The 9,179-nt window shown below is 49.2% G+C and overlaps 1 protein-coding gene and 1 pseudogene across 8 annotated transcripts in view; one reads left to right on the plus strand and one right to left on the minus strand.

Annotated features, from left to right (window-relative positions):
- The window catches only part of SLC7A7 (solute carrier family 7 member 7), a 44,911-nt gene extending 38,973 nt beyond the window's left edge, over positions 1-5,938 (minus strand). Inside the window, exons 1-3 of one of the 8 annotated variants that reach the window (XM_017544614.2) lie at positions 5,819-5,937; positions 5,189-5,301; positions 1,139-1,270 (exon numbers count right to left, since the gene is read on the minus strand). The gene's annotated coding sequence lies outside the window, so the exon portion shown is untranslated. Of the gene's footprint in view, positions 1-891; positions 995-1,132; positions 1,884-5,188; positions 5,302-5,818 lie in introns of those variants that run through there. The other 7 variants (XM_017544616.2, XM_017544620.2, XM_017544617.2 and 4 more) reach the window with 7 other exon arrangements.
- A 941-nt stretch (positions 5,939-6,879) lies between these two features.
- On the plus strand, positions 6,880-6,957 carry LOC119473630 (annotated as a pseudogene).
- The last annotated feature ends 2,222 nt before the right edge of the window (positions 6,958-9,179 follow it).

Here is a 9,179-nt window from a genome sequence, read left to right on the forward strand (position 1 = left end):
CGCCTCCTGGGTTCAGGCAATTCTCCTGCCTCAGCCTCCTGAGTAGCTGGGACTACAGGCACGCGCCACCATGCCCAGCTAATTTTTTGTAGTTTTAGTAGAGACGGGGTTTCACCATGTTTACCAGGATGGTCTTGATCTCTTGACCTTGTGATCCACCCACCTCGGCCTCCCAAAGTGCTGGGATTACAGGCTTGAGCCACCGCGCCCGGCCCTCAACTTGAATTTTTAAGAGAAGGCACTCACTCATTCCCCAGAAAGAAAGCAGCTGTCTCTCATCATTAGGATATTGCTGCCCACCCAACTCACCAAATAGAAAACTAAATCTTGGTTCTCTTTGAGCCTGCTATGATACAAGACAGGCATGGGGGCAGTGTGGCAGCTCCCAGAAAAAAATCATAATGGCTTGAGCCTGAGTTTTCAGCCTTATCCAAAACCCATCTTCCCTCCAATTTCAGCTTCAGCAATCACCTGTGCTGAGATACAACATTAGGAACCAACCTTACAAGCAACTAATCTGTGGGAGCACCTCACAACCTACTCTTTTTCCCAAGGACTCTACGTGTGACAAACCTAAAGCCTTTAGAAATCTGCTGGAAACCCACAACCATCCTCCTGCCCAAGGAGCATCCCTTAACCCTTAGCTGGAGTGTTCAGCCCCGGCAAAGCCCAAGTAGACCCACCTCACCCTGAAAGAAGACCAGTTATTCTCTTTTCCTTGCTTTTCCTTTCCCAGATACCTTTCCCAGTCTCTGGTATTCCAAGCCTCCTGCTATCAGATCCCTCACATCAGCATCCTTAAATCACCCAAAAAAGTATGAATGAGAGAAAGGTGATCCAATGTACAGTGAAACCTAGAGATGATTGGAGGCAGCTGATAGCCATTCTTACACCAGAGTTGCTGCTGGAGAGACACCACCCAAAGCCAACGCAGGCACACAGCTGTAGCCAGGCAGCTCATGCAGGAAAACACTGAGCAGGAGGCAGCTGAGAGGAAAACAGGAGAGGCTAGTCAAGCAATGGAGAGATATTAGGGCAAGGCACTCAGGAGACGAAGCGATTAGACACTGCAGAGCAGCAAAGAGGAGGGTAAGCAAGGTGAGCAGGAATGAGAGGAGAGGGTAGAACGCACATTCACTTCTTGGTCCTGGATATAAGCAGGTTCTCACGGCAGTGCCAGCAGCAGTCAGGGAGAGAAATGCCTTCCAGGATCTGTGGTCAGACGCTCCTCCTTTCCAGCCAGCGGTAAAAGGAAAGGTCAAACAAATGCCTATGGATTTAAGCAAGAAGGGTGGAGGAGGCAAGGCAGCCCACAAAGGAAGAGATGAGGGAGGGGGAAAGGAGTATTAAGCAACCATCTGGGTCCAAGGTTCACTGACTCTTCACATCTGCAAAAGGGGCAGCTAGGAGCTCTTGGCTCAGCACTTTCTGTGATAAGAAGGCGCTCTCTCAGGAATCTCCTTTGTCAGCTATGCTCTGGGACTGGGGGCCCAGAAGAAAGGATAGTCAGCTGGGTGCAGTTTCTGTAACCCTGAGGAAACTGTCCCAGGCCAGTTAGCTGAGGACAGGTCAGCAGCCGGGAAGGAATACACGGCACTCTCCCTCTCTCTCTGTGTTCTCCACGCCCCACCCTAGCCTCTCTTCTCTCTCACCCCAAACATTTAAGAAAGGGAGGAAGGTTGCACAGTGTGACACAAAGGCTTGTTCCCATGCTGAGATTACAGGAAGTGTGACTGGGCATTGTAAGAGAACTCTGCACACTTCCCCATGCAAAGAGAGACTGGGGATTTGCCTCCAAACCTGAGCCACTACCTCAAAGTCTGAGCCTCAGACTACTTAAAAAGAAACACAGTCAGGCCAGGCGCTGTGGCTCACGCCTGTAATCCTAGCACTTTGAGAGGCCAAGGTGGGTGGATCACCTGAGGTCAGGAGTTCAAGACCAGCCTGGCCATCATGATGAAACCCCATCTTAAAAAAAAAAAAAAGAAGAAGAAGAAACACAGTCAAGAGATCAAATCTCCAACTGCATCCCCACCAGACCCATGTGCCCTTTCATCCTTGAGAAAACATACCAAGATCTTTGGGATGAGCATAAATTCCTATAAACACCTTTCCCAAATACAAGGTTATTCTGCTTTCCTAAAAATACGAGGAAATCAGATTTCACTGAATTCTGTTGGACAGACAGGCCCAGAACAGGCAGAAGAAGCTGAGCATTTTTTTGAAATCACATAGTTTATTCTGTATTTATTCTTTACTATCTTGTTTACTTTAAATCTGGTATTCTGCATCTCTTTTACCAACAGAAATAGACCCTATCCATTCTGAAATCCAACTGTCTGTCCCTTGTCACACCTGTTCTAATCCTCTTTAGTTATTCTACAAACAGAGAATAGAGATCGAAATATCTCTGAGCGACATCTCTACCCTACATCCTTCCATTCTAGCTCTTTAAATTTTTAAATTAGGAGGAGGATTCTGGTGTTAGCCTTCCCAGAGATCATGCTTCTCCCAAGACAGGCTCACGATGATCTGAAATCCTTCTGGAGGAAACTATCCTTTTCTCCAAAATGCTTCTGTAATAGTAATTGCTATTGGGCAATACCTGGGCCAGACATACTGCTAAGCACTTAAGCACATTATCTGATGGAACCACCAGAGCTCATATACTCTTAATCACGCAGGTATACTATCTCTCCATCTCCCCATCCCCTGACCTGCCCTAGTCTCTAGGCCTTCCTTTTATATTATTTTTTTGAGACAGGGTCTTACTCTGCCACCCAGGCTGGAGTGCAGTGGCACAATCTCAACTCACTGTAACCTCCTGGTTCAAGTGATTCTCATGCATCAGCCTCCTGAGTAAGTAGGATTACACGTGGCTAGTATTCGTGTTTTTATTTTAGTATTTTTATTTTATTTTATTTTTTATTTATTTTGAGACAGAATCTCACCCTGTCACCCAGGCTGAATGCAGTGGCATGATCTCTGCTCACTGCAACCTTCGCCTCCCAGGTTCAAGCAACTCTCCTGCCTCAGCCTCCTGAGTAGCTGGGATTACAGCTGCACACCACTACACCCAACTAATTTATTGTATTTTTAGTAGAGTTGGGGTTTCACCATGTTGACCAAGATGGTCTTGAACTCCTAAACTCAGGCAATCCGCCCACCTCAGCATCCCCAAGTGCTAGAATTACAGACATTACAAGCATAAGCTACCGTGCCTGGCCTAATTTTTGCATTTTTAATAGAGACGGGATTTTGCCATGTTGGCCAGCCCAGTCTTGAACTCCTGACCTCAAGTGATCCACCTGCTTCTGCCTCCAAAGCAATGGGATTACAGGCATGAGTCACCAAGCCCAGCCGACAGGAATTATCTACATGAATTACCTGGGGGAAGATGTAATCAGACTAGCTTAAAAAGAAAGCCTCTGTCATCCTTCAGCCTGTAGCCTAGGCTAAAGGCTCCAGCAAAGTTTGTTCATCTCCTTCCTGGCTGCCCCTCCCCTTTCTCATTCTTTGCAGGGATAAGAGGCGATTACAAGTCCTCTTGGCAGTACTGCTATTGCTAGGGTGCCCACTTCTAAAGCAAACAAAAACACACACAAACACATCACCATGCTTGCCCTTTTAAGACCAAATTCACTGGCACCAAGGGGTGGGCATGTGTCTTAATATGACGTAAAAGAAAAGAAGGAAGGAGTGACAAAGGAAGGGAAAACTGTCAGGGGGAATGGGGAGAGAAGTGTACAAGGTTTCATTCCTGACTGATAGCATCTAAAAAGTAAAGTCCTCTCCATGGGATCTTGAGACAGAAATCTGCTAGGGGTAAAACCCACATTCCAGCAAACAGCACACCCTAGTGGTAGCACCAGGAAGTACTATGTGTGGACTCTAGCCTACTTCAGTCTGCCCATGCAAACTAGGCAAGGGAGGCTGCCATTCATGGAGATTTTGAACCCCGCCCCTTCTTTTTTCAACCACTACCTAGCACCCTGCACAAGAAGGCACCATCTTTGGCACTCACATTTCTTCCTAAGACCCTGGGTCTTGGGGTAATGCTTCCACCATTCAGGTCGCCTGGGACCAGCAGCACCAATAGGCCCTCCCAAAGGGGCTCTTCTACCCCAGGGCAGAAAAAGGGGCTCTTTTTTCCCCCAAGACAGAGTTTTGCTTTGTCCCCCAGGCTGGAGTGCAGTGGCGCGATCTCTGCTCACTGCAACCTCTGCCTCCTGGGTTCAAGTGATTCTCCTGCCTCAGCCTCCTGAGTAGCTGGGATTACAGGTACCCACCACTGCGCCAGCTAATTTTTGTATTTTTAGTAGAGACGGGAGTTTCACCATGTTGGTCAGGCTGGTCTTGAACTCCTGACCTCATGATCTGCCCACTTCAGCCTCCCAAAATGCTGGGATTACAGGTGTGAGCCACCGTGCCTGGCCTACCCTAAGTTTTATATAAGAAACCCTGTAAGATAACAGCAGCCCTTGTCGTCCTTCCCTGTCTGAGATGCATTCATCTCTGAGGACCCAGTAAAGATTACAAAACATCACTCTCATCCTACAGGCTGTGGAAGAAATTTGATTCAGAAACAGGCAGCAGGGTACCCAATATGCAGTGCCTGTAGTGCCGGGCAGAGCAGCCAATGGAACCCCCTCACCCTAACCTCACCCCCAAATGGCAACACCAAAACACACTTCCTCCAGGTGCTAGCACATAATTTGGGGTCTTGGCTCCTCAGCCAAGCTCAGGGAACTACTGTAAGAATACACTTTCTCTCCCAGAGACCCCACGTCTCTTCCTGGCTCCAACCAGTCTGCGCTGCCTCCCCTAACAACAGAAACAGAAAACAGATACACTCTGGCATGACTGGATTTCCCCATCACTCCAAGCTAGCTCAGCCCCTCCCACCCTAGTTCTCTGTCTTTCTATATTCCACTGTGGCTAAGACAGTCCCTTTAAAAAGAAAAAAAAAAAAAGGGAAACAAGAAAGAAATTGTTTACTCCTGTGGCCAGGGTTTCCATTAACAAAGGGCTGAAGCCTCTGGGCAGAAGTTTTAGCCCAGGAAGGGACAGGGTTGGGACCAAGAAACAGGAGGCTCTTAGGTCACCATTCAGTCGAGTTTTAGCACTGGCTCCATCCTCCTCCTGCACTTCCCCTCTCACCCATTGTTCCTCCTCTCCCGACTCTTACCGGTCCAGTGATCTTTGGGCAGGTGCAGGGAGGAGGGGCTACCAGCTCAGGAGAGGGGAAGGTACTAGTTAGGAGAACCAAGGGTATGGCTCCCGCTGCAGCAGCTGTTGACTCTGAGAAACAGAAAAAGCAAAGGGTGACGGGGACCGAAATGGAAAACAGGAAAACACATGTGTGACTCTGGCCAGCAGCGGGGAGGGGCCAGGGGACGGGCTGGAGCTGGGACTGCCTGATCAGACCCAGAGGACCTCAATGCCTGCCAGCCTCCAGGCACCTTCTCCACTCTGAGTCTCAGCTCCTCCTCCTCACTACCTCAGCACCACTCCCCTCTTCCGTGTTGCCCTACATTTACTGAGCACTTAAGCTTTCCCCTCCATTAACTGTGACTTATGATACCTCTTACAACTCCCCTCATCCCATTTCCTACTCATCTCCTACTCCTGTACTATCCGTAGTCCTGCAGAGGGGATACGATCCCACGGTTAGGGGAAGGAAACTGCAATCCTGTCTCAAGCGTGTCAGTGCCATTTCAGCCCCTAAAGCAAGCCAAGAGAGGTAATGCAGGCCAAGGAAGACCACTTATAGGGGGACAGCCAAGCACACATTTAGACACCAAGCAAGCTCACTCACAGCTGAGTTCTCCAATTGGTTCAGGTGATATCGATGTGTGTCGCCAGGTAAGAGCCAACTGGGCCGTGGCACCCTGGTCAGACTAATGAGTTGACATCCCTTCAAACCGGTATTATTTAAACATCTGTCGGGCTGGGCACGGTGGCTCAAGCCTGTAATCCCAGCACTTTGGGAGGCCGAGGCGGGTGGATCACGAGGTCAAGAGATCGAGACCATCCTGGTAAACATGGTGAAACCCCGTCTCTACTAAAAATACAAAAAATTAGCTGGGCATGGTGGCGCGTGCCTGTAATCCCAGCTACTCAGGAGGCTGAGGCAGGAGAATTGCCTGAACCCAGGAGGCGGATGTTGCGGTGAGCCGAGATCGCGCCATTGCACTCCAGCCTGGGTAACAAGAGCGAAACTCCGTCTCAAAAAAAAAAAAAAAAAAAAATCTCTCGAATATTTACTTAGCAGAGGTGGGGGAAATACCGATTGTCCTGGAATAAAAACTGTGAATATAAAAACTTTGAATATAAAAAGCCTTTTTATATTCAAAATTAGAAATTATTACAAATTTTCATCATATGCAATCTTCCGAAGTAAATAACTTCTTGGTAAACATGGTAAACATATTAAACCACTTAAAATATAGATAATAGTATAAATCTCTTGCCTTAAGGGAGCAGCACTTCACAGCGAATCATGCATTTTTGGAATTACAACTGTGACTAATGCCTTTAAGCAACTGTCAGCTGGCTGGCTTTTGGGCTACACCCTGCAACTTACACTGGCCTGTTGCAAAATTACTCCAGACACAAGTAGTCCAGGAAAGGAGTTGTCAATAAGTCTATGTCACTGGATGAAAGCCAACTCATATTTCACCAAGACACAGAAATCAGAGTTCACTGGCACCAAATACCTAAATTATTCCAAGGATAAAGGCCGGGTGCGGTGGCTCACACCTGTAATCCTAGCACTTTGGGAGGCCGAGGTGGGTGGATCACCTGAGGTCAGGAGTTCAAGACCAGCCTGGCCATCATGGAGAAACCCCATCTTTAAAAAAAATAAATTAAAAAAAAAAGACTATACTTTCAGGGATCATTTCTATAGTTTGTTACTAGAGAAGTTTCTCTGAAAGTGTAGCGCACCGTAAAAATAAATAAATAAATAAAAATAAATAAAGGATAATGTAGAGTCCTTTAGACACTCTCAGCCTGCTACCCAACTTTCCTGCCCCTAATTGCACTCTGGGGTCAGGTCCAAGTTGTGAGGAAAGTCCTAGGAGGAGAGAAGCTGTCCTCATCCACATGGGCCCCCCTGCTGTCTTCCTCACTCCACTCCAGCTTCACTGGCTTCCCTGCTGTGGCCACATAGCAAGCATGATCCCGCCTCAAAGCTTTTGCAATTCCTGTTCTCCCTGCCTGGAAAATGCTTCCCAGTGATGTTGTCCATTCCCCGCGTCATTTGTTTGCTGTCACCACCCCCACTAGAATATAAGCATCACAAGAGCTTTGTTCACCTCTGTATCCCCACAGTGCAGGGCTCAGGTAGACAGTTAATAAATGTTTGCTGGGTTAATAAATGGATGAATGAACTGTTATTTATTTGATTTCCCAGCTGGCTGGGCTCCTGGGCATGTCCTTGAATTTGCTCTCCAGGCCCTCCTGTGTGGCTGGGGCTCTGGCTCTCAAGCAAGGAGTACTGGAAGGTAATCTTTTTGATAGTAATGCATTAAAGGGAAAGAGGAAAGTATGGTTTTCATAGTTTTACTGGGAGGCCTAGAATGATTTGAAACGGGCTTTTGTTTCATTAATGGGAAAAGCAAAGTAAAACAAAAAGCCTATAATCTGACACTCTTGCCCTGGATCCGGGAAATTCTTGTCTGCTCTGCCTTACACCCAGGCTCAGGTGACAGGTCTGGGCGCGGCGTGGAGAAGGCAAGAGCGAAGTGCTATGATCGCGAAAGGGTGAAGGTCAGAAGAGGAAAAGGCAGAGGGAGGCGAACACTCAGGTTCAGGTATATCCAAGTGGGCTCAACAGCCGAACTTCGAAGCATAAACTCTTCAACTCCACACCACACGCACGCCATTGGCCCTTCCCCCGAAAAGCTCTCCCCTAACCCATGATCCTCACTGGCCGATCCCAGAGTCGTTCCCATCCCCCTCTCCGCCCCCGCGCAACCTGCAGGTCTCAGTCACCTTTGCCCCTTTCTCCCATCCCCACCCCCCAATTCACCCTTGCTTTCTCGGGGCCCCTGCCTTTTCCCTTTTATTTCCCTCCTTCTCGGCCCCCAGTCTGCAACCCTGCGACAACGCCCTCCCAAGCCCACACCCAGCTACCGTCCGCCTTCAATAACCCTCTGAAGAACAGGGTCGCCGCCGAGGCCCAGGTCTGGCTGTGGGGACCCACTCGAACTCTGCCTTGGGGTACCAGGACCTCACCCCACCAGGGGTCCCTTCCGCTTCCTCCACCTGGCCAAGCAGCACCCGTCCTTCCCCCGACTCTAGGAAGCGCTAGAAGAGTGGGTTGTGGTGGGTGTAGGTGAAGGGAGCAAAGGTCCAAGCACCGAGGCCTTGAATCCGCTCCCCTGCCCGCTGGTCGCTCCCGTAGAGCTGGATTGCTGCGGGGATATGAAAATGACCGCGGATACCTTTAGAGACTGGTCCTCCACCCCACCCCAAGAACGCTAAGCTTCCTTTTCCCTCCCTCCCAATCCCGGCTTATGCTGACGGCCCGACAAGGGCCTGGGCGAGAGCCCTAACCCTTGGCCACAGCTGCCTCTGGCCCCAAGATGCTTGGCTGAATCTGGGTAGGGTGCCCAGACCGGGAAGTCCCTTCGCGGTGAGGATCGGGCGAGGGGAGGTGCCTGCTTGGAACCAGAGGAGGGCTCTCCCGGAAGGCCGTCTCTTCCACCCTGAGTTCCCTACTCCCCGCCCCGCCCCCTTGGGGGAGCTGTTGCATCAGCTTCCAGATTCCAAACGAAAAAAAAAATGGGCCTCACTAGGCTGGGAAGGCGTCGGGCAGTAGAGCTGCCGCCAGGAGGTAGCGCTTAATCAAAATTGTCCCGGCCGATGGTGCCCAGGAGATCGGAGTCCCCGGAGCACCTTTAATCTGAAGTTTTGGCAGCTGCGCAGACCTAACAAAAAAGGGAGTTGCTGAATATTTCAAGAAAAGGCAACTGGAAATGCTTCATCACGTTTTAAGGCTAAAAGATGGCTTGTAAATAATACAACTACCTTTTATATACCTTTTGGACAATCTAGCTTTGGCGTTTTTTTTAAGCCAACGTTGACGCTCTGTGGAGATCCGGAGAGCCACCGCCTTCAAGACCAGTCTGATAGAAACACACAGGCCTTAAGAAACTTCCCAGCCGCCAGGC

The sequence above is a fragment of the Cebus imitator genome, unplaced genomic scaffold (genome assembly GCF_001604975.1).
Source record: "Cebus imitator isolate Cc_AM_T3 unplaced genomic scaffold, Cebus_imitator-1.0 Scaffold170, whole genome shotgun sequence".
Lineage (NCBI taxonomy): Eukaryota > Metazoa > Chordata > Mammalia > Primates > Cebidae > Cebus > Cebus imitator.